The sequence below is a fragment of the Hipposideros armiger genome, unplaced genomic scaffold, assembly GCF_001890085.2.
Source record: "Hipposideros armiger isolate ML-2016 unplaced genomic scaffold, ASM189008v1 scaffold_305, whole genome shotgun sequence".
NCBI lineage: Eukaryota > Metazoa > Chordata > Mammalia > Chiroptera > Hipposideridae > Hipposideros > Hipposideros armiger.
This window is the reverse complement of record NW_017731655.1, coordinates 209079-228051: the sequence shown is the minus strand read 5'-3', so window position 1 is coordinate 228051 and position 18973 is coordinate 209079. Positions and strand designations below refer to the sequence as shown.

At 38.7% G+C, this 18973-nt stretch overlaps 1 protein-coding gene across 2 annotated transcripts in view; it reads right to left on the bottom strand.

Annotated features, from left to right (window-relative positions):
• CRPPA (CDP-L-ribitol pyrophosphorylase A) overlaps positions 1-457 on the bottom strand; it is a 223251-nt gene extending 222794 nt beyond the window's left edge. For both annotated transcript variants that reach the window (XM_019659886.1, XM_019659887.1), the window contains exon 1: positions 311-457. The gene's annotated coding sequence lies outside the window, so the exon portion shown is untranslated. The remainder of the gene's footprint in view (positions 1-310) is intronic.
• Positions 458-18973: the final 18516 nt, after the last annotated feature.

The following is an 18973-nucleotide window of genomic DNA, read 5'->3' as shown; positions in this document are numbered from 1 at the left end:
CGGGCCCCTCCAGCTCCGGGTCAAAGCTCCCCACGGCTGCTCGAGCAGACCGGTCGGGGTCGCGGGGTGGAGGGAGCACGAGGGCCGGGGCGCCCAGCGCGCAAACTGCGCCCCCCGAGCGGAGCGGAGCGGGCCGGGCCCTTGCGGGTCCCCAGGGAACTACACGGCTTCCGATCTCGCCTCGTGGAGCGTCCGCGGCCTCCGCGCTGCGCCCAGCGCCCCCGGGAGGGCTGAGCTTCCCAGCTCCTCGCATCTCCGCGGGCGGGCCCGGCTGGCGCCGCAGGTGAAAGTGTCAGCCCGCCTCATATACCTAAGGGTCTCGTTACGCTTAGAAGCTGTCAGCAGTCGAGGTCAGGACGCCCTCCCATCCCTGTCCTCCTGCAGAGGTTTGCAAGAGATTTGCATTCAAGTCACACGATGGGACAGAGAAATGGGCATCTCGATTAGCTTCCATTCAACTCAGGAGGCTTCCTGGTTCCACCTCGGGTAAAGAAAGGTTGGTGGGCAAATGTTAAACATGAAACATCAATACTACACTACACTACAAAGCTACACTGTCGCGGTTCCCCAATGTGTCTGCAATTTGAAAACCACCTGGGGAGCTCCAAAAGTGCTGCCGCCTATGTCCCAGTCTCAGAGATTGAGGTTCAATTGGTCTGGTGCGTGGCCTGGGGTTTGGAACTTTTTTTAAGAATCCCCAGGTGATTCTAATGAGCAGGTACGTCTTGAAACCACAGAGCCGTAGCAATGATACTAATAATTGCCAGACAATCACACATTATCTCATTTAGTCTCCAGGGGAACCCAACTATTATTACTGTTTCCTTTTTACAGAGGGAAACAAGGTTAGAATGTTCAAGTAACTTGGTTAAGATTGCACACCTACTGGCACAGGTGCCCTAAGACCCTTGCACAGAAGTACAGACTTGAAGAATTCCAGGCCTCAAGTGTATCTTGCCCTTGGTAGTACTGTCCCTGCTGGCAATATTTACCATGAAAATGTAGTGAAGTATGTGGAGTGTCAGAGCATGTTGTATTACTTCCCTGGAAAGTAAAGTCCATGAGAGCAGGGGCCTGACTTTTTTTTTTTTTTGGTTTGGTTCGTTTAACCAGCTCCTGGAATATAACAGAAGCTTAATAAATATTTATTGAATGAACTACTGATTGAATAAATTAATGTGAATTGAACCGTATATAATTAAATATTTGCTCATTCATATTTATTAATTTTCACCCATCAATAATATAAAGTTTATAAAAGGTATCTTTAATCACTGAAAACTTCAGGTTATAACATTCCAGTTCAGTATTTTACCTCTTTTTCTCAGTTTAGATGAAAGCACACAAAATTAACATATAAAATTTCTGTTCCTATTTAAAATTATTATTGCAAGCATGCTCATTTTCACTTTTGTTACTGTTATTGCAGTTGACATTTAGCTCCATTCTAGTTGAAGATTGTTAGATCACTGACTCTTAAAGGTAGGCATCATAATAAACTTGACTTTGTAACACCGCTACCACACCTGTGTCTGGCCTATACTATGCATTCTATTAATATGTGTTGACTAACCAGGTGTATAAATGAATAAGTGAGTCTATCTAGAGGGGCAGAAAGACACATCAATTAACTGTTTATTAATATTGATCTTTAAACCTCCTTTTCTAATCTAACAGTGGAGTTAAAGCTAGTGTTCATTTTCTTAGTCTTGAGAAAAAGAAAGCCTAGTAATAAAGGTCTTATATTAATTGCTATATAATCATTATCTATCATTAAACCTTCATTTTTTTTAGCCAGGATCTTATTTTGTTGATTTATTTTTCTTCTTAGAGCAAATATATTAATGTTTCTGTGTTCACTATGAACCTTTAGATCATATATACTATGTATTAACAATGTTTAACAGAAAGACTTGTATAGGAAAAAAGGACAGACTATCCATTTGTATATCACGATATAAAAAGCAACCTTTTCTCCTGCCAGTTTTTATATAAATATAAATAATCAATTTCTTGTTGTGCATACTTTGGGTAAAAGATGTAGTGTCCATGTTACTTTATCCCAAGTGATAGCACTCACATTATGAGAACATCTTCTCTGCAACAGGCACTTGAAAATACATGCTGTGAGGGCCGACGGAGTGGTGCGTTGGTTAAGAGCTGGCTTGGGATGCCAGAGGGCCCCGGTTCGGATCCCACATATGAGGGCCAGTGACAGTGCCCTCTACAGCTAAGATGCTGAACAACAGCTCAACCTGGAGCTGGGCTGCCAGAGAGTCGCGGGTGCCGGCATTGGAGGCGGCATAGGCTGCAGCCCCTGCTGCAGCCCCTGCTGCAGTGGGTTGCCATGGTCTACCGTATGTAGCCAGCAGCCACTGTGAGCGGCAGTCCAGAAGCCAGTGACTGATCTGTCTCACCTGGGAAGGGCGCAATGATGGTGCCAACTTGAGCCAGTGAAGCAACATCCTCCACAACTAGACTGAAGAACAAAAGGACAGCAACTTGGTCTGTTCCCCTTCCCCGAATTCCCCCAGCGCTGTTCCCATCCCCCAATTTCCCAATTAAAAAAAAAATCTTAAAAAAAACAAAACATGCTGTGAGGAGGATACCTCCACAGCTGGGCACTGCTCACCCTGAAGCTGCTACAGTAGGAACACCCTGGAACCACTAACATGAACCAGCAACAAAAAAGGTAAGAATTTTTGTCAAGTTAGACTCTCGGATCTCTACCTACAGAGATTGGTGGAAGCAGAGTGGTAAGAGTCCTTTTTTTTTTTTCTTTACTAAATTTAGATTAGCAGGAGAAAATGTTTGTGCAACTAGTTTCTTGGGCTTAGCAACACTTGCTTACTTGGTGTGAGTACTTAACAGGTTTGTTCATTCTGTTTCTCTATCTTCCGGGTGTCTCTCCTTTCGACTTGTTATATGTCCTGAGAGCTGGCCTCCACCATCCAGATGGTGCACTTGCTGGGATGGAGTTTGCTCTCTGTCCAGCTGTGCCAAGTTCTCAAGGGAGTTTTATGGGTCCATCCATTTCCTCCCAAAGATGATAAAAAGAGGGCCTCTTGTTCTTGTTTTCCAGCAGTCAGAGGATGCATATGTACCTGCTGGGCAGCCGCGTGGGCTGTGGGTGCGTGCGAGCTTAGGGAATCAGAGGCGAATGGCTGTTTCTAACTCCGGGTGTTAGCTTCATCTTGTGAGGGTTGCATCTCTTTGAACTCTTCTTTGAGGATGCCTCTTGTGTTTATTGATTTGAGTCACATTAAGAGTCCACTCATCAAGGCCAGATGAATTAGAAAAACTTTCAATTAGAAAAACTTCTAAATTGAAAAGAAAGAAAAAAAGATTTAGAGAGCTCTTATATTGTTATAAGAGCTAGTCATTAAGATACCCTTAACAGGATGGAAGGACAGAAATTAGAATGAAAATCAAGGACACTCTCACCTCTTCCTATTTGCCTTCAGGCATTTGCAGATATTACTTTAAAAAATCAGGATATTGGAAGTACAGTTGTCCTATACTTATGGAAATAATAGGAAAGGGAAAAAATGACAACTCTTACTAAAGAAAACCTAAAAATTTCATGTCCTATGAACTTGGCTTGGTAACTGTCAGGTGGGAAGCTCCAAAGTATGGCCAGAAAGCAGTGTGAGCTAAACTCCATTCACGGCTGGGTCCTGCCAAACTGCTGCCAGCCCTCAAGAAATTATAAGCTAAAATTACAATGGCAATTATGAGAAACATCTCAATTAGATGAGATCATTTAAAAGTGCACTTAAAAGCAAGTGCTTCCAAATCAAATATACATAATAAGATGCCTCTATCTATTTGGTATGCGAAAACCTCCATAAGGCTTCAAAAAATTTCTGAAATACCTTCATTAAAAGATTTGTTGCAAAAGGCTAATGAAAAATTAAAGAGATAAAAGGTACCTAAAAGAAAAGACTGTAAGTCTGACCTTACTCCTCACAGGCCATTGTCCTTCAATGTCCTTTACTTCCTGGTGTAAGCACCATAATGAGAGAATTTCTTAAACCCTGGGAAGATCCTCAGAAGTTTTTTGTTTCTTTTTTTGTAAATGGATTACTTCCTGAACCCAGTGAGAAAGGGAAATAAAACTTCACATTGTCTCTTCCTTTCCAGACCAATTGGTTATTGATTTCTTTCTTTTCCAAGGAAAGCTATTGCCTGTGTCCTAAGGTTTTGTCTTGGCTTTCTGACTGCCTGGGACATGCAGGCTTCGGTTCTTTTTTTAGGCTATCAGCAGCAATGACTCTGGAAGTTAATAACCTTTGCACCCTTCTGAGTACATCTGAGTCTATGATATTGTTTAATCCTGCCAGAAATATTTACTGATGTTCTGGCTGAAACTTGACAAGGTATTTGAAAGGATTTAATAACTCTACGATAAAAAATTTGGCCACATTGGCAACTAAAATTCAGAACCTGACAGAAATTTAAGTTGAGGAAGGGGGCCCTCTCCTATGATGTCACTTACGTCAGAATCTTTGGGAGACTGAGACCAATCGTTCTTATCTTACAAATCATTACAAAACCAGAAATTCAGTCTAGAGGTAGTTCAAAGCCCACCTATCTTTACCATCCCCAATTCCTAAGACTGAAGAAAAAGAAAAATTAGGAAATGAGGGATTTTTTGAAAGCACAAACTTCTGGTTCCAAGGTTGCCTTGTTAAGGACAAATACAAATCTTAATTGTCTTCACAAATATTAATCAGAAAAAATAAGATGGCTCTAGCCATCTGAGCAGATAAACTTATTACCTGTCTCATCACTAAAATTTTTAAATGAAAGGTAAGGGGTCTCTGTTTGCATTTTTCTGTATGTTCATGTGTATTGTATAGTATTTTCTTCCCTCAGATGGTATTGTTAATTTGTAAAAGAGCTCCATTTAATTAGCTTAAACAAACACTTATATGTAAAAATCTATATTGGGTTGTAGGAAAAGTCATGATGCATGTTTGCCACAGATGGCACTAATTCATTTTTGGAAGTACTAGAGTCATTCGCATCTATGTTATTGCTATGTCATTTGACAGCTGACAGTTCTAGCTTCATTCTAAAACAAAACTGAGTGATTTGGTTGAGTTTTGGAGATTTTACAACAAGTTGAAGATGGAAGACCAAACTGTGCATTTTTGCCATATTTTACTGTTTTACTTCCAGAAAGGGAAGAACACACATCAAGCTTGTGAAAAGTTGCATAAAGTTTATGGTTCCAATGCTCTACAAGGACATCAGTGCCAACAATGATTCACAAAATTCTGTGCTAGTGATTTTGATCTCAACAATGCTCCTCAGTCAGGGAGGCCCACTGGAGGCTGATGACGACAAAATAAAAACATTGATCGAGTCAAACCCATGTTACACAACACGAGAGATTGCACAAACATTGAACACCCATCATTCAAGCCTTCGTGACCACCTGAAAAAGCTGGAATATGTAAGCAAGCTCGATATTTGGGTTCTGCATGAACTCAAAGAAGTTCATTTGACAGCACATATAAACATCTGCAATATGCTCATTAAACGTGAGGAAAATGATCCTTTTTTTGAAGCAACTGATAACTGGTGATGAGAAGTAGATTGTTTACAACAATGTGGTGCACAAACCGTCTTGGTCCCGATGTGATAATTCACCTCAAATGACATCGAAAGCAGACATTCATCAGAGGAAGATTATGCTCTCAGTGTGGTAGGATTTTAAAGGTGTCATGTTTTTCGAGCTCCTACCAAGGAACCAAACAATCAATTCAAATGTGTACCATCAGCAATTGGACAGTTTGAATGAACCCATCATCCAAAAACGTCCAGAGCTTGTTAATTGTAAAGGAGTTGTATTCCATCGTGACAGCGTAAGACCACACACAAGTTTGATCACCCGTCAAAAATTATGGGAGCTTGGATGGGATGTGTTGCCACACCCACCATACTCGCCTGACCTTGCGCCGTCAGACTTCCACTTGTTTCACTCTCTTCAAAGCTCCTTGCGTGGTATAATGTTCAATTCAGATGAGGCTGTAAATCAGCACCCTGTTCAGTTTTTCGCAAATAAAGACGCATTCTTCTATGAACGAGGAATTACGAAGCTCACTGAAAGATGGCAAAAGGTTATGGAACAAAATGGGCAATCTATCATTGATTGATCTTTGTTCTTTATATAAATAAATGACCTTTGAAAAACTTAGACAAAATATGTCATGACTTTTCCAACAACCCAATATATAGTAGAAACTAACCAAATGCGCTTCAGGTTCATGTAATCTGGGGAAATATTTGGTATTAAGCTAATTAAGTTTGTTGGTTTAATTAAAACACATGTCTTTAGGGTTTTTATCATTAAGTATAATAATACTTTTATTCTACCTGGCTTATCAGTCAAATGCATTCATGTTATCTGTGTTGCAAAATTTGTCAGCAAGAGAATTCGGTATGATGAAATTTTCATCAGTAATTTAAACATAATGGTTAAGAACACGTTAATTAAATAGATGTAAACAAAATGAAAATTTTTTTAGGTGAACTCTTTAACAATAATTATATTTTATATATACTTAAAATGGTTTCCTAAATCTCTTTGGTAACTTGAAACAAAGTTTTGCTAAATTAAATTAAATGATGGAAATTCATTGACTATTCAGATCATTTCCAAATAAGATAAAATAATGAAATATTAATCACTTAACATAGGTTTATCTACTATTGCCTTCGTATTACTTTTGGCTTCCTATTACAGACAAACTAAACAAGTCTGTTAGTAAACAAATCTTGTGCCTCACTGAAATACTATACTATGAAAAAGTATATTTCTAGATATTATAGAATGTATTTATAAATTTATCAATCTAAAGAATACTGGTGTGGGCTGGCCGAGTGGCACGTTAAGAGCTGGCTTGGGACACCAGCTCTGAGCAGCAGGGCCCCAGTTTGGATCCCACATGGCGCCAGTGACACTACCCTTTACAGCTAAGATGGTGAACAACAGCTCGACCTGGAGCTGGGCTGCCTTGAGTAGCCAGCAACCGCATAGGCTGCAGCTTCTGCTGCAGTGGGCTGCCATAAGCTACTATGTGTGGCCGGCAGCCAGAGTGAGCAGCTGGCAGCCAGTGTGAGCTACCAAGAGCCGCCATGAGCAGCCGTCCAGAGGCCGGTGACCGATCTGCCTCACCCAGGAAGAGCGCAATGATAATACCAACATGGGCCAGTGAAGCAACGTCCTCCGCAACTAAACTGAAGAACAAAAGGACAGCGACTTGTCTGTTCCCCATCCCCTGAGTCCCCAATAAAATCTTTAAAAAAAGAAAAAAGAATACTTATGTAACAGGTAATTCACAATCTCTTACTTTTTAGTTTTCACTACAAATTAAGGTTTCTAAGGGTTAAAAATTCCAATTAATATGGGAGGAAATAATACATGTTTTCGGTAAATAAGGTATGGAAATGCATTTTGAGGGAACTAAAAGAAAATGGTTTGTCTTAAAAAACGTTGGTTATTTCTGAATGGGTAAGAGAATAAGAGATACACTGAAAGGAACAAGGAAAGTTGTAGGAGGTTTGTGAAAAGAAATCTGAGAAAGGAATTTTATATATAATCAAGCTGGATAAGATTGAATGCATTTGTTAGAAGGCTGTTTTTTTAATAAGCTTTAATATCGGTAGTGTATTAAACTTAATATTCTTTCATCTGCTAAGAGGACAAAGTTTTCTTGCACTATCCATCTGCTCCTGATAAGATAACTGTAAATTTTTCTTCCAAGAAAGCAAAGATTCTGTGTTTTATACAAGTGATTTTCTGTTTTATGTCATCTTCATCACATGATTGATTGATTCCTTACAAAACCTGGATTTTCTCAATAGTGAGAGCTGACCACCTATATTTAACATGACCTAGCTTACTTTCATGCAAAGGCAGCAGCAACAAAAACCTGTGACTGTGTCCCCTGACATGATGGAAGGGCAGCTATAAATAAGGTAGACCTTGAGAGACAGGGAGAGCAGTCTATATTATCCAGGTGGGCCCAGGTGGGTCCTCATAAGAGGGAGTCAGAGTTAGAGAAAGCAAAGTGAGGATGGAAGCAGGGCTTGGTGTGATGCAGGGCTAATGAGCCAAGGAATTTAGGAAGCTTCTAGAAGCTGGGTAAGGCAAGAAACCAGATTTCCTCCTAGAAGCTCCAGAAGAACATGGCCCTGCCAACCCATTTTCAGTCTTCTGACATCCAACCCAATAAGATGAGAGACGTGTACAGTTTTAAGCCACTCAATGTATGGCAATGCATCACAGCAATAGGAAACTAATATAGCTCCATGTGTATGGAGAGCTTCAGTTTTACGTGTTGACCGTAATCTCCAAACGAAGTTATACATTGTTAGAAATACACTATGTGACTCATGAAAGTAAACACTGTTCATTCAACTTTACTTATGTCCCATAACTAGATCCCCAGAGCACTACAATTTCTTAATAAACCCTTTAATTATCTTCCGAATAACAAAACATATTGTATTGTACTGTGAATGTTTAAAGAATAGTTTTGTTAAATACACTCGTATACCACAATTTTATAACCTCACTTTGGCATGTCTTTACTTTCTAATGCATATAGACGTGCCCATGAAATGGAAGTGGCTTTCATCTTTATATCTGAAAGGCTTAAAACTCCCTTTTCTCTTTGTTTCTACATGTCAGTGCACTCTAGAAGATTTATCTTGGGGATTTATTATTATTATTATTTTATTATTATTATTACTAGAGAATTTTAGACTAAGTTGGGTTCATTTTTCCACTGTTAATTCAAGTATGATTACCGCTGTCAGACATTCCCCTCACTCCCAACCACACTTGCTGTTTTTATAGCATTTCTAAAGGTTAGTTAGGCTATTGCTCACAAATGTTAGAAAAGAGCTTAATGGTTTACCCTTTAACTCTGTGGAAACCTGAGTCAAAGAAAATACTTTTCTACCGTGGGTCAGCCCACCATTTCTATCAGCCTGTGAATTCTACTTCCTGTTCTGCCACTGTGTGTCTCATGTAAATGGTACAGCCTACTAAGCTCTGACTTCTAACTCATCTTTACACATAAGAAAGGTGACGCTCCAAATGGAGGTCTTTCTGTGGATAATTCACACTAAACAGCACATGACAAGTTTATTATCTTTCATTTTCTTCATAGTCCCTGCAAAGTTAATTATCCACTGTCTCAACTGTCCACTTTGTTTTTCCTGTATAGCTACCAAGGGAAGCAATGGTGAATATTTAGCCTTAGGACTGAATGATCATTTGACATCATTAATGCTACCCAAGTTTAACTTTTCGTAAGCACCACATAGGTACAATTGTTAATATATATGGTGTTTCTTATGTGTAATTTCACAATAGTATTATTTACTTATTGTATAACATAATAACCTTAGAAAACACATTACTAGCACGTGACAGAAATTTTGATTCTGTAGATCTGGAGTAGGCCCAGAAATCTGCATTTTTAATAGGCTTCCTTAGATAATTCTAATGCCAGTGGGGACCAAACTTAAGTAAACACTGAATTAAAAGAGAACTACATGCCAATTCACTTTATATTCAATGTATTTCAAGACCTAAAGCAAAAATGCATGCAATATGTTAAATATACCATATAAAAATTGCATAAGAAATTCAGTCTGTTTTATTTCATTGTTAAGTTCTAAGGATGGAAACACAAGGGGAAAATGTTTAAGTGCTAGGGGGAAAAAAAAAAAGATGGTAGAGAAATGAAGAGCTAAATTATCTCCCTTGTATTTCCACAGGCTTGTTTTTAAAAACACATCATCCCTGAGAGCCACCATGTTCTTGACCGCAGCTTAAGCAGAATTGAAATTGTTGCTTTGAATTCTGCTCTGAGCATGGAACTAAAGGGTGCAATCCCTTTGAGGGGTAATAACTCCAGAAACTAAAAGAAGGGAATTACAGTTATGCATAAGGGATGTTGGAGAGGTGAATCTCTGAAATAATTGTTTAGAAAACAAATGGCCATCTAGAATTGGTGGTGGCCAGTTTTCATAATCTGTGGGAGGGAAGAACATACAAATCATCAAAGAAGAGCAACAGCTAGAAAAGGAAGATTTGACATTCCTACAAGAACAGGTATTGGCAGCAGCTATTCCTATACATTCGAACTGAAGCTCTTTACTCAAATAAGATTTAAAGAAAAAAAAAACAACAACACCTAAGCTTTAAGAAGAAAATGCTCCCAGAGAATTTAAAATCATATCTGTTTCCTGAGGAATAAGAGAAGAAAAATGCAGACATTTGAACATGGCATTATGACCACAGTCACCATCACCACCACCTGACCACATAGAGTAAACATAGGCGATGAGCTGTCCACTAGAGTCTGAATGTGGTCATCATTGCCTTATAATACCTTATCCAAGAGGGTACCAAGCCTTGATCATAAGCATATCTAAAAAGACCATGGTGGGTAGGGGTACAGAGAGATGAAGGTAGTTTGGATGAAGGGAGAGAAGGCTGAGGCACTGATAATACAGTCCCTTCAGTGATAGCCAAAGGATATGACGATATAAACAAGATTTCAATTTATTTTTTTAAGTGCTTTTGCTCGCTAGCGTGGGGCACTTACTGGGCTAGCCAAAATTAAACCAGGAGGAGGAGGAGAGGAGGAAGAAAAGGGCGAAGGAGAAGAGAAGGAGAAGAAACAGAGTTTGAGCAGATGCTGTATAATCTCCTTAGGAGAAAAATAAACTAAACTGGCCTGGACAAGAAGCACTTAACTGGTGACAGAAAGACAATGTTTCATGTAGAAGTAAATTGTGGCAGATTGCAAAGAAGAGGACATGAGGTCACTGTGTTGTTTATACTGTATGTGAACAGAAGTAAGTTAAATAGAAATTAAGTACTTCCATTTGTGACCATGGCTACCACTGATGGTCCTACGACATAAGTGAAAGGGTGAATCAATGAAGGAAAGTTAAACGTGCCAATGAATATAAACCTAAATGGATGAAAACCAATTGACACTTTGCCTTCAGAAACATTAGAATGCTTAAAACTACCCTCCAAAAGTTGTTTTGATTTAACTTCTCACTGACCCTCCTCACCCCAACTTTATATTTCTTCTACCTCCCTTGTCTTCTGTTCCTTAAAAGAACTCAAGACCATGACAAAAGATTAAAAAGTGAAAGAAAAAAAAAACTATCCCTTTAATCAAACCTTTCCTTAGCAATTATTCTCTCTTAACTTTATAAAAAATCTATGATTATGAACTGCTATAGTACAATAACAAAAATATGCAGAAAATGAACCAACACTAGTCCTGGGCAGACTTTCAGATCTCATTATGTTTGTCTTTGGCCCTCCTGGCCCTTGTCTTCCTGGCCCCTTTTTCTTTCTCCCCACTGTATCTTGAATTGGGTGTCTATCAGCCCTGCTGCCAGCCGTTCATCTGTGACTTTTACCTGTGACACTGGCTCCTGACTAGAGTTCCACATCTCTTTGGCGTAGGTGGAATAGAACCCCTGTTTGACTGTCTATGCTTCAGCCACCAGAGGGCTGATCTCTGATTAATTGGCTGGATAACTTCTCTGAAAGGACTATAATCACATAAAAACAGATGTTAGCACTTCACTGCCTTAAGTGTCAGTCCCGTGAATTCTGATGCCTGGGTCTCCCTGGGATGTTCTATAACCTGACCTTGACTTCCTTCCCATGCTCACCAGATGCTGCTGCTAAGATCTGGGACTGTTCAAGTTATGACACTAAGGCCCTACTGCCCCTACTAAACCTGGCTCTCAAAGAGATGAAAATCCGACCATCTCATTTATCCTGGGGAATAACAACTAATAACAGTCATTTTGAGATATTTTCATTTTAGTAAATATCAGAATCATAATCTAAAGGCATAACATTCTAACCCTAGAAATTCCCAAAGCCTAGAAATAATAGCAATAAGTTAAGAAATATACCTTACACATGTGGTCAATGAGAGTCTAACTTTAAAAAAACAATCCACTTACTATTCTTTATTTTTGAATAGATGGCCAAAGATAAATGTGCTATGAAATTGCTAAATCAGATTAAGGTGTGGAGAACAAGAACCGTATTGTTTCACAAATTTTTTCAGTTGTCTGTTGCTGTATAACAAACCATTCTAAAACTTAACGTCTTCAAATAACACCATTTTATTGCTCACAGTTCTGTGGGTCAGGAATTTGGGAAGGGCTGAATGAAGCAGCTCATCCCTCTTCCATTTGGGGTAAACTGGGGTAGTTCAGCTGGAGCTGGAGAAGGATCCAAGATGGACTCATTCATAAGTCTGGGGCCTTGGTGCTGGCTATTGGCTGGGACATCTCAGAAACTCCACATGGTCTTTCTCCAGCAGGATAGCCTGGTCTTTATATAGTGGGTGGGTTGTAAGAGAGCAAAAGTAGACTGTATTAAGCCTCTTAAGTTCTATGCCCAGAAGTGGCACAGCATTACTCCTGTCTCATTATATTGGCCAAAAGAAGTCACAGCCCAGTCCACATTCAAGAGGAAGGGATATGGCTCCACACTGTGATGCAAGGAACAGCATATACTTACAGGGAATGGAGGAATTATTAATGGCCATCTTTGCAGACAATCTTCTACAGGCACCAATCATCCACCTTGGGGATTCAGATGTCTTTATATAAGAGCAACAACATCTACTCAAAAGATACAGACTCCATACATTCCTGGTCATAGCAGGTCAGAAGATTCAAAGGGATAATTCCTGGCTTTCTTCCCAAGAGAGGAAGAGGTCAGAGAAATTCAGGGTGATCTGCATGGCTCTATTTGCCCTTTGGAATCTATTGTTTCTACAAGTTATTCACTAAGCTATCAATAACTGTAGCAAACCCTCTTCTTTACTATCATAAAAGCCAAAACGGGGACTGAAATATTAGCAAAGTGAGTAAATACCTAAGAAATCGTTTCTGTTACTGAAAACCTTACTGTTATATATCCCAAGTGTTAGACCAACAAATGATTTCCAAGATGTGACAACCTTTTGGTCTCACTTGTAAGTGAAACCTTCCTCAGAATCATACTGTTTGAGCTAGCATTTTATTAGAGAAAGAAATAGTGGTGGCGCGAGTCCTTCGTTATTTGTATTTATTTCATTTGGTATTGCAATCATAAGTGTTAAAGTTAACTTTAGTCAAAGTTAAAACTCTTTTGCATGATATGGTCTTAATTTGAAATTCAATAAAACTAAAAGCATGAGGAAATATTTGTAATAACAGAGATGACATGTAGAATCCCTTAGAAAGTCTAGGAACAATTTGGGAGGTGGCTTCTATTATACCCAAACTGAAAATTGTAAGCTCTGAGTATTACAATTTGTTATGGCCATTTATTCTAAAAAAGAGCCACCTCTACAAAACAATAAGGGTTTTTTTTTTCTACCTATGGTTACATAGTCAGCCAACCAGGAATTTCTTAACATTAAATCCACACTATCTTGGAAAGGAAGTCAATATATACTAGAGATGCACAAACTTGTTTCCACCAAATGACTACCTGGTTATCAGTTTTTAATAAACAACCTCCTGGTGGTAACACTAGGGAAGAAATAACATATTTACCTAACTTCTTTCATACCGTTATGGGGTCCTGTTTCAACAACTTTGTCTGAATTAGACCTGTCTTTTGAAATCATGGAGACCACACTTGAACTGTGAATTGCTTCTCGTATTTTGGGAGTGGAGCTACAATAGATTGAGTCCTATCTTGTGGGAGCCTTCTCTTTAGTTCCACATCCTCTGAGGAGCATAAGTAAATATGTCAGACCAGAAAACAGTGGAAGAATCTGTTAACTGATGGAGAAAATCAGATAGAGATGGGGAGGGAGGGTGACTTTGACTTTTGCCATTGTCTATTCCAGCTTCTGATTCCACTGCGAGCAGAACTAACAGCAACTAAAGCAAAAGCAGCTTTGCCCTGATAAGCTGCAGATTTGGGAGGGGAAAAGTAGGTTCAGATACTTCTTGGCACATAACCTAGATTGGTAGTTCTCAGTCAGGCTACACATCTAAATCATCTGTGGGTTTTTACAGGTGCAAATGCTGCATCAGCGTCTGAGGCAAAAGCTTGGAAGTGATTATTCTGATGAGCACCTCTGTCAGTAGTCACTGTGCTAGAAAGGTGAAAAATCAGGCCTCGTTTAACAACTTATAATTCATCAGGATGCACAGAGGGCTTTATTGCATAATTGTTGAGCATTGAGTCAAGGAATAGGTCCACTTTTACTCTGTGATGACGTAGAGTAGTTGAATCAGCACAGTATTATGTCCTTGTATCAATAATTCTTTCAGGGCCACAACTGCTTTTGGGAGACAGAGGTTATCATTGCTCCTTTTTTACTGATGTGGAACCTGATTAGTGACTTGACAAAGTGAGTGATGGGCTGTGATGCCAGTTCTGTCTAATACTGGTCTCTGAAGAAGAAGAGGAGAATGTTTCCGATTTTTTTTTTCAGTACTCCTCAAAGTGAGGCTTAGCTCTTTCGTGCTGATCAATGTTGACAAAACATTACAATAAATATTCTTCATTGAACAGTGAGCAATCTATCCCTACAGCAAGCTTTCCTGGATAAAATGAGATGAGCTAAGTCCAGAAGGTATTGAAAACTATAATATGCCTTAGAAATTAGGATTATTTTTTATCGTGAATGTTGCCTTTTACATCATCATCATCTAGTATAGATTATTCTTTTTCTCCAAATATTACTACGTCTTCATTTTGTTACCTGAATTCAACATTTTCTATTACTTCAAAATCTTCATTTCAAAGTTTTCTGACATAAGCCACCATAATTCTTCTTGAATAGAAGTGTAATATAAATAAATAAATTGAAATTCAGCCCTCTATTCATGGTGAAATATTCCCAGAAATTGCATAGTGACTCAATTTTTAATGGTCTTTGTTGTTCAGCTTTGAAAAAGCTTGTTAAATGTTTTAAATATGTTCAATTTGTTTTTCAAAGAACCTTAGTATATCATGGAGACCTCTTACAAAAATCATATTTTTAATTTCCTCGATAATTTGTTCTAGCTTAATACTCAGAGACCAAGGTCACTATGTTACAAAATTCTCGAAGAGCCATGGCCAGGAAATATACTGTAAACTTTGCCTCTTTAAGTTGAGTATTGCAATGGTACAGGCAAAACTTTCATTTATTATTCCATTGTTTGTTAACTAATTTTAGAATTATGGGATTTTAGTGTTAGGTTTGAGATTAAAAAATAATAATTGCATATGCCTAAATTACATATTTTAGATTCTTCAAAGGAAGGATGAATTAAATTTTGTTTATTTTTTTCTGGTAAAAACTATTCATTGAGCTAACATCTAAAAAAATGAATTTCAATATTAGCATAAATTTGAAGTGGAAAATGTTTTTCTGTGAAGGAGGAATTTGTGAAAATTGTTAAAAAGTAATTTAAATGGCACTCCACTGAAAAGTTTTTATGGGAGGGAAAGTGATCTCTTCTTCATGAATGGAAACTAGATGTTTTCATAAAAGTGGTGTAGCTATTACGACAGCACAAATTATAATAATAGCTACTTGGGAATTGAATAAAATGTTCCTAAGTTTCAAAGGCTCCCCTTTTAATTGAGTTTTGTGCGATTGTCATTTGAATGAAATCGAATCTAAGAGTTTCTCCTTTTTGTGTTATGGGGCAGACATTCATTCAAAATGTTCCTGCTTACAATCATGAGCATTCAAACTTTTTGATTGTCAGTTTTTTAAAAAGCTCAAAAGTGCAACCCAGAAACGAACTGGTAGAAGGTAGTATGAAAAACTTACATCTCTCTTGTGTTTGATAAAGACACTTATGACTGGAGCCCCCAAGAGCAGATTTTTTTTCTTCAGATTGCTGATTATTCACCCTTACAGCTTAACAGACACCCAGAACTCAATGCAAGTACCCCCTCCACTGTACCACCCACCCACATTGACTGTTCTCCTTTTAATATTTGTTTAGACCCCATTGTGTATTATCACACTGATCTCCAAAGAAAGGTATGTGCACTTTCAAGAGTACGCAGCATAATCCATTAGCGTAAAGAAAGTAAACTTTAAAGCTTCTATTTATATTTGCTTTTCTTTTTCATCCTTTTTAAAATTTAATTTCTTGGGCATTTTGTCATGTATTAACATTAGCATAGTACAGTAGCTTATGTTTACTGTTTTAAAATATTGTATATTACTGGTGCATACTCAAACATTTTTTAGTGATAGAGATGCATGTCCAACAAAGTTTAGAGCCAATGTTCTAGAGTTTTCTACTCATTTTAACACTTAAGTAACAACTGAATCATTCTGGGCCCCCACTGTCTTTATGCTCTTAGGTGAGTTGTGAAATTCACGAACCAATCATGATTCATTGCAGAGAATGTAGTGATGTAGTGACGCGTGTATCATTTTTGTGAGAAGAGTTTTTTAAGAGAGAGAGAGTGCTATGCAGAGGTCTGTGAGCACCTGGAGAGCAGACAATAGCTCACTTTGGCAACCCCAGGACTTTGTTCAAGAAATATATGAATGCTCTTCCGGTCCCAGGCGCTTCGGGAGCCATGAGTTTTGCTACAGATATGACCAAGTCCAAGAACCACACCACTCACAGCCAGTCCCGAAAATAGCACAGAAATAGCACCAAGAAACCCGGATCACAAAGAAATGAATCTCTTAAGTGGGTGCACCCCAAGTTCCTGAGGAACATGCGCTTTGCCATGAAGCACCACAAGAAAGGCCTGGAGAAGACGCCGGCCAGGGCCTGAGTGCACGGGCCTCGGAATGTCCAAGGAGCTCACGCTCAAAATCCCAAAGGGCGGCAGCTATAAGCCCAATTGACTTGCCTCATCGTTCACCCCAAGCCTGGGAAACGTGCCCATGCCCACATCGCTGGGGTCTCAGGCTCCGCCAGCCAAAGTCCAAGGCCAAGGCTTAAACCAGGCCCCTGGCTGTGTCTACAGCTCTGCCTCCAGCTCAGGCTCAGGCCCCTGCTCCTGAAGGTGCCCAGCCCCCTGCAAAGGCTCCAGAGTAGAGGCCTCTGTCTGCTGATGTGAGGACAGAAGGACCGGTGAGACCCCTGGGCTGTTGTGTGCATGGGGCTGCTGTCCTGCTGTACAAATAAACCTGAGACAAGATCTGTCAATCAATCAATCAATCAATGGGAGTCTATATATCATAAATATGAAAAAGAACCAGATATAATGGAAAACATAAATGATCATAAATGAGAAGAACCAAGTTAAGTCTTGCTCCATCCTTGGCTCTGTAATTTTTGAAAGAGTCATTTTTAATGAGCTGAGTTTCTTCCTCTATAAATTAAGTATAATGTCATTTTCCTGCCCTACCTCACAGGGTGGTTTTCAGAATAAAATTTATATGAATTATATATATGAAAATTTGTCATGAACTCAAAAGAAAACTATGCTAACATTGATGATTATTTCTTGTGGTTTTGTCATCTCCTGGTAAATTGTGCTGGACTGGAAAGAAAGATTCCTCCCTGCTTTATGCTTTAATTACATTCTCTTCTGTATCTAATACAATGCTTTACCCATAATGAGCCTTAAAAAGGAAGGAAGGGAGGGAGGGAGGCAGGGAGGGAGGGAGGAAGAAAGAGAGAGAGAGAGAGAGAGAGAGAGAGAGAGAGAGAGAGAGAAAGTTGGAGAGAATTAGAGAAAAAGAGAAAAAAAGAAAGAAAAGGAAAAAACTAGCTTTTTAAAGAATGGTGGCCTTCTGTTTTCAAACCTTCCCATGCTTTTGAGCAAAGAGGTGGTGTTGTTTGAAGGGTTCCAACCAGTACCAACTTGTGTCCCCCCAAGCACTTTTTTATCAGTAAAAACGCAAAGCATGTACTGGAGAGAATGCTTGATTTATACCTGGCTATGCAATCAAACTGCCACCCACAGAAGTGTTGGTGGTTAGGCAGTTAATCAGCAAGGCAATTTTTGTGCTCTATTCTCTATTAATGATCCTTTGAGTTAGTTCCAAAATGGTGTTCCTTAGTCATCCTGTCCCATAATGAAAGCTCTGTGGATGAGGACTTAGTCGGTGTCTCTACACCATGTTCAGTGCCCCAACAGTGCCTGCTATATCCTGGGTGCTTAATAAATACTTGTTGGATTAATGAATTCAACAACTCATAGAAATGAAGAATATGTGTACTCAATTAAAAAGTTGGGGTATCTATGTAACATTGATTTGATTTAATTCAGTAAAAATTTCCCCCAATTTTGGTCTTTATAGAAAAGATTAGAAAAACTGGAGTTTGTGCTGAATTCTTTTCCAGTGTTTTTAACCTTCCTCTCTTATTCAAGTTGCATTACACTTTCTTTTTTATGTTTATGTATATGCATATTTCTTTTAAATGTGTATAAATAATGGGCATCCTTGTGATTAAAATCCAGTCCTATCTAAGCTCCTATTTTTCAGAACACCATCATTTCATGCTTGAGAAAAAGAAAAAACAATCACTATGTTTGAACATAAATACATCCATTCTCAAGAATATGCCTTTCTTTGGACTACTTACACCTTATTTTCCACATTTATAACCCAAGAAGTTAATTTACACACAAACCAGAGAGGTTATAGAATGAATTTTAGAATTTAACCATTCAAGATATATTTACGTTTGGAAGTTGAATCATGAATTTGAAGATTAGAAAATCACATTGTTGGTATTATTTAAATATGCTTTCCCTAAGGCTCAAAATTTAGATGCAATTTTTGTCTTTCTCCTAAATAGCACTTTTCTAATGCAGTTGAATATTATCTCTAAGGTTTAAAGTGCAACAATACTAACAATACAGAGGGACCCCGAGTTGTATCTAGTTGCTCAATTGACCAGTTAAGTTCCTTTCTCTTTTCTCACCCCACCCACCTCTTGATCTGTCAATTAATGAGGAGTGAATTGGCCAAAAGGCAAG